Here is a 5,320-nt window from a genome sequence, read left to right as displayed (position 1 = left end):
AACTTGATCCTTTTGAAACGTTTTACGACCCTTTTCAGTAAATGAACCTGTAATTAGAATATTTGTTCTCTCATTTTTTTGTGTCCTGATTTCAACTCAACCGAAATCCATCACTTTAATAGGCCTTTATTTACCATAATTTTTAAGTCCAAGGCCCTGTTTTAGTTTCTTCAGAACTATTTTTAAAAACATTTTCATCATATGTCATGAGCTGCGTAATCGGAGGTTGTGTATTTCAGTACCTCCTTGTGCCCAGAATACAGTAGCTGTTCAAGTTGGGGCTATTGAGTAAACATATGAGTGAAATATAATATTTCTCGTGGTATACCCCTCAATGATATGACCAAGGTGATTTTTTTTTAGGTTTCTCCAGTGTAAATTAACTATTTTTTTCACTGTAATCAATAAATATCTTGGGAGGGATAATGTTTAGGCTGCCAAATTTCAACTTGCTGCATTCATGCACTGGTGGAATTTATGGTAATTACTACTGTGTGTTTTCTCCTTAATGATGACTTGGTATTTCCTGACTCTTTCTACATGTAGTAATTAGAATTTTTCTGTAATAAAATGCTGTAATTTCTCAATTTGTTCACTGACTCAATTATTTATGGAATTATAGGCCCATGGATGTTTCTATTGTTTGATGGGTTATAGTTAAACACTACCACTAATAATTGCGTTGCTCAGTGTTCTAAATTTCACAACTCGGGCTTTCTTCCAATTTGGCTTTTACATGTTCTTGATGTGCCTCATTCTGAGGTGTCACTGTCAGTCACTGTCTCATTTTTCTGTGATTTAAAATGTTTCAGCTCATCTTGCAGTTTTTCTACTCCAGTTTTGGGCTCATCAAGTTTTCTAAGAAGCCCTAGTGGCTCTCATCGGAACTCCCTGCTTACACACCTGTGACACAAACCTGATCATTGCTGTATATCAAACCTGATCATTATAACTGATGTCTGAGATGAACTATATTTGAAGTGTTTTACTGAATGTATATAAACTGGAGCCCTGGAAGTAAACTTTGTCAGTTGCCTAAGAGAGTATCTATTTTATTTTTATTGCAAAGTCAGATATATAGAGAGGAAGAGAAAGAGTGGGGAAGATCTTCCATCTGATGATTCACTCCCCAAGTGGCCGCAATGACTGGAGCTGAGCCAATCTGAAGCCAGGAGTCTCTTCCAGGTCTCCTACACGGGTGCAGGCGCCCCAGGCTTTGGGCTGTCCTCCACTGCTTTCCCAGGCCACAAGAAAGGAGCTTGATGGGAAGTGCGGATTAGAACTGGTACCCATATGGGATCCTGGTGTGTGCAAGGCAAGGACTTTAGCTGCAAGGCTCTTGCTCAGAGCCCCTGCACCACCATTTGTTTTCCCAGGAACCGTCAAGGTAAACTTGCAGTAAACTACAAAGTTCATAATAATTTTCATCTTTTTTTTATTGATAAACTGTTTTTCCAACAGTAAAAAAAAAATCTTTGCTGTATATACATGCAAAAATACTTACTTTTGTGTTTAATATCAGTATAATTTTACTACAACAAATCCTGGGTACTAAAATTTTAATCTATGGCAATCTGGTGTAAAAATTAGAGTCATATTGTGATTTCTATTGCTTTTATTCCACAGCACAATTAAATTTTATAGTGAATTTTTGAAAATTTTGGCGTGTTCTTCTATGGACATTTTTGTTTGCTTATTTTTTTCTTTATAATCAATAAACAAATGACTCCTTTTCTCTCCCAAATGTTGTAAAACTATTCTTTTCAATCATTCTTTTTTTCACTATTAAAAATCATAGCTCCTATCTGTTCATTTTCATAAACTGATATCAAGAGAGCATGTAGTCAAAACCAAACTAATCAAATGAGTTTGTTATTTTTTCTAAGCCTCTTCAGAAGATGTAATAAGAAAATATGAGCTTAGAGCACTAATATCAGTTCAATCTGAATTTTTACTTTTTTTCCTTGTGTCTAAGAAATTTTTGATACAGCTGTGTGAAAAGAGTTCATGTTTCTGTGATTTCAAAACTCTTCATTTCTCCAGAATCTGCCCCCTTGGTCTATATGATTTTTCTTGATTTACTGCCCTGGTCACTATTTCCAGTCAGATGTAGTGTATGAATGAGAATACATTCTCATTTTGTTACTGGTCTCAAGGGAAATATTTAAAATTTCGCTACTAATGTGAGATTAGATTCAGGCATTTTGTTGAAATTCTCTTCGTATTCAGGACTTTCGTTATTTTTCTCATAAGTTCATTGTCATATTTTAGAATCAATATTATTCCAGCCTCATATACTGAGTTTAGGGGTGATTTTTTTCCCCATTCTCTCTAGTGGATTTGTATTGAATTGATATCTGTTTTTCTGAAATCTAGTAGACTTCAGCCAACAATAAAGTCTTTGATTATGATGTTCTTTGCTAGGCAGATTTTATGCACAAAACCAATCTTAAAGTGGAAATAAATATAATAATCTTACTGCTTTCCTTTAAAATGATTATATATATAAATATGTAGATTTTAAAAGATGTAAGAATGTGATGATTATATATATTTCATAGAATGTGATGTAAATGTGGTTTACTCTGCCTACCTTACCACAGAAATTTTGCCAAAAAAGCCTTTTTTCAACTATAATCATAGGTTCCCACGCTCAACAATAGCACCTATCACAGCAAGAACCTTCTACCTGTTAAAATCAGTTTACACAGTCATAGTAAATATCCCTGGATTACTAGCGCCCCTTGGCTGGGTTTCTTTCCCCTAAGCTCCTCCATTTCCTGGGAGCTTTCCTCTGTCAGTCTAATAAATAAAGCTTGGTCACTCTTCTCACCACAGCATCTAGTTTAGTAAACTATCCTCGGTTGCTAGACATTAACTCAGTTCTCACCCACAAAATTCTTACAACATTCCCGTTACTTCAAAATGTACCTACCCAGTGTCTATCATCTACTTTATCTTCCATGCTCTTCTTTTGGAATTAAGTCTGAGCAGCCTAATGCAAAAGCCCTAAAATGCTGTCCTACCTTGTTTGTTTGGTGCTGTCCAATTTTAAATTCAGAGTAATCCAGACAAGTGGCTCAAACAAGAAATGAACTTATACCAGTTTGAGAGGCAGCCAGCACTGAATCACCATCAGATCTGCTTTCTCCTGAGGCTTCTCCTTCCTGCGTTCTCACATGATTCACCATGCATGTGGGCATCTTTGGTGTTTATCTAAGAGAAGACCAGCCACATTGAATTAGGATAATACTCGCTGGATCTCATTTAACTTCAACCATAATCTTAAAGGCCCATCTCCAAAAAACAGTTCCACTGGGGAGTTGCAGTTTCAATACATCACTGGGGTGGAAGTGGGCACAATTCAATCCACAACAGGGTGCCTCTGGTTGACTGAGTAGTGATCAAACTGGCTACCTTTATAGCCTCCTCTCTTGCACTGATAACTCTGTTTACTGAGGCCATTTCTTTCCCTGGATCCTTATTTTGTATTCTTGCTTTGTTTTCTGTGGTCTGATGAGAGCTATGTTGACCCTTCCTTCCTTTGCACTCTTGGTCAGTATCCTGATTGTGGAGTTCTTGTTTCTGCCGGTTGTCATTGCTTGTGACATTTGCATCACACATTAACAACCTGTTGGCATTCTGGCTACTCTGCTTCTGATCTGGCCCCTCTCTGTTGTTGTGCCTGGGAAGAAGCAGCTAAAGTTCTTGAATTTCTGTAGCCCACAGAGGAGACCTGGATGGAATTTCTGATTCCTGATTTCAGGTTGGTTTAGATCATGCTGTTGTGACCATTTAGGAAGGGAACCAATGAATAGAAGGTCTCTCAAAAATAAACCAATTTTTAAAAAGCATCTTCAGTTCAATTGTCTTGTGTTTGGCTGAATATGCGAAGTGGGATGTGAAGGGAGGTACTGAGGTCTTCTCTAATATGATTCTTAAAGTAATATAAGTTCTATTGGATTTGGCAGCTATCCCTCATATTTTGTGAATTTTTCTGAGCCTTCTTAATTTTAATTTAGAAGGGTATCATTCTTTGTTTGTTCCAAGAAGAGTTAAGTGAAACACCTTTAGTTTGTTATTATCTTTAACTCTGGATAAACCAAATTATTCATGGTTAGCATTAATGTTTTGATAATTCTAAAGCTGGAACAGTGACTGATAAAGAGTATTATATACTGATAAATGTATAATATTTCATTAACACATTTTTGCTAAATGTAATAATATTTTAATGATACCTACCTGTATTTTCTGAGTTCTTACTTTATGTAATGTGTTGTGCTATCTACAAGAGTAATCTAATAACCGATTGCTGTAAAACGGAGACATCAATGAAAAAATCAACAATAAAATGCATCCTAATGTATCACAATTTCCATTGTTTACTGATTATTTCATTTTTAGTACCTCAAGGCACTATTTGCTAACTCATCTTCTACATGGATCCATAGGATAAAATAAGTGCATGTATCTCACAGTCACAATTATTTAATTTTCCACTTAGCAAAAACAATATATTGACTCTACTGTGAGTAGCCTATTCATTTTATTGTTATTTACTTTCATATACACCGGCTCGACTCAACAGAGGAAGGGAAACCTGATGTTGCGCAGTTGACACTGATACAGCCAATGCAGATCGATGCAATTTTCTCTCCATGCCCAAATCTCTATTCACATGGAGGAAATCTGGATTTTCTGGTACTGAATGTGCAAAAATGACGAGTATTCTGTGCAGGCTGAATGACTGTATCTTTGGATCAAAGTTCTAAGGTTTAATTAAACTACAAATCCAATGGTAATCGGAATAGAGCTCCAGTCCAAACCAGGACAAAACAGTCTAAGCTCATTGACCGAACAGAAGCAAATGGAGACTTCTGCTTAGGTTGTGCCATCTTTTCACTGTATCTGTAACTTAAACAGTTACATAATATTAATCATACAGTAACTAATTTGTGGTAAATAGATAAGACTGGGAAAATAAAATGCAAGAATAAAATGTTTTAAAACAACTCAAGTACTTACCTGTATTTAAGTTCCTCAAGGCTATTTCCTCATACAATATTGACAGAGTGTTAAATATGTAATCATTGCTTTATGAATGGATAAATGGCCATTTTATATGTAGGAATGAATGGCTGTTCTGTGGAGGAAACATATTAATGGATGAAGTAATAGATTCAATTCAATTTAAAGGTCCTGTTAGTTAATAAAAGCTATTTGAATACTGCATGAAAGGTCATGTACTAATTAGTGTCTTAGCTACCACTGTTTCAATATTTTATCAGTTAAAAGAACTCAGTCTGGAACTTTCAAA

This window comes from Ochotona curzoniae, unplaced genomic scaffold (assembly GCF_017591425.1).
Source record: "Ochotona curzoniae isolate NIBS_2020 unplaced genomic scaffold, NIBS_Ocur_1.0 scaffold_4506, whole genome shotgun sequence".
Taxonomy (NCBI): Eukaryota; Metazoa; Chordata; class Mammalia; order Lagomorpha; family Ochotonidae; genus Ochotona; species Ochotona curzoniae.
The sequence above is the reverse complement of the archived record's forward strand: the minus strand, read 5'-3'. Positions refer to the sequence as shown.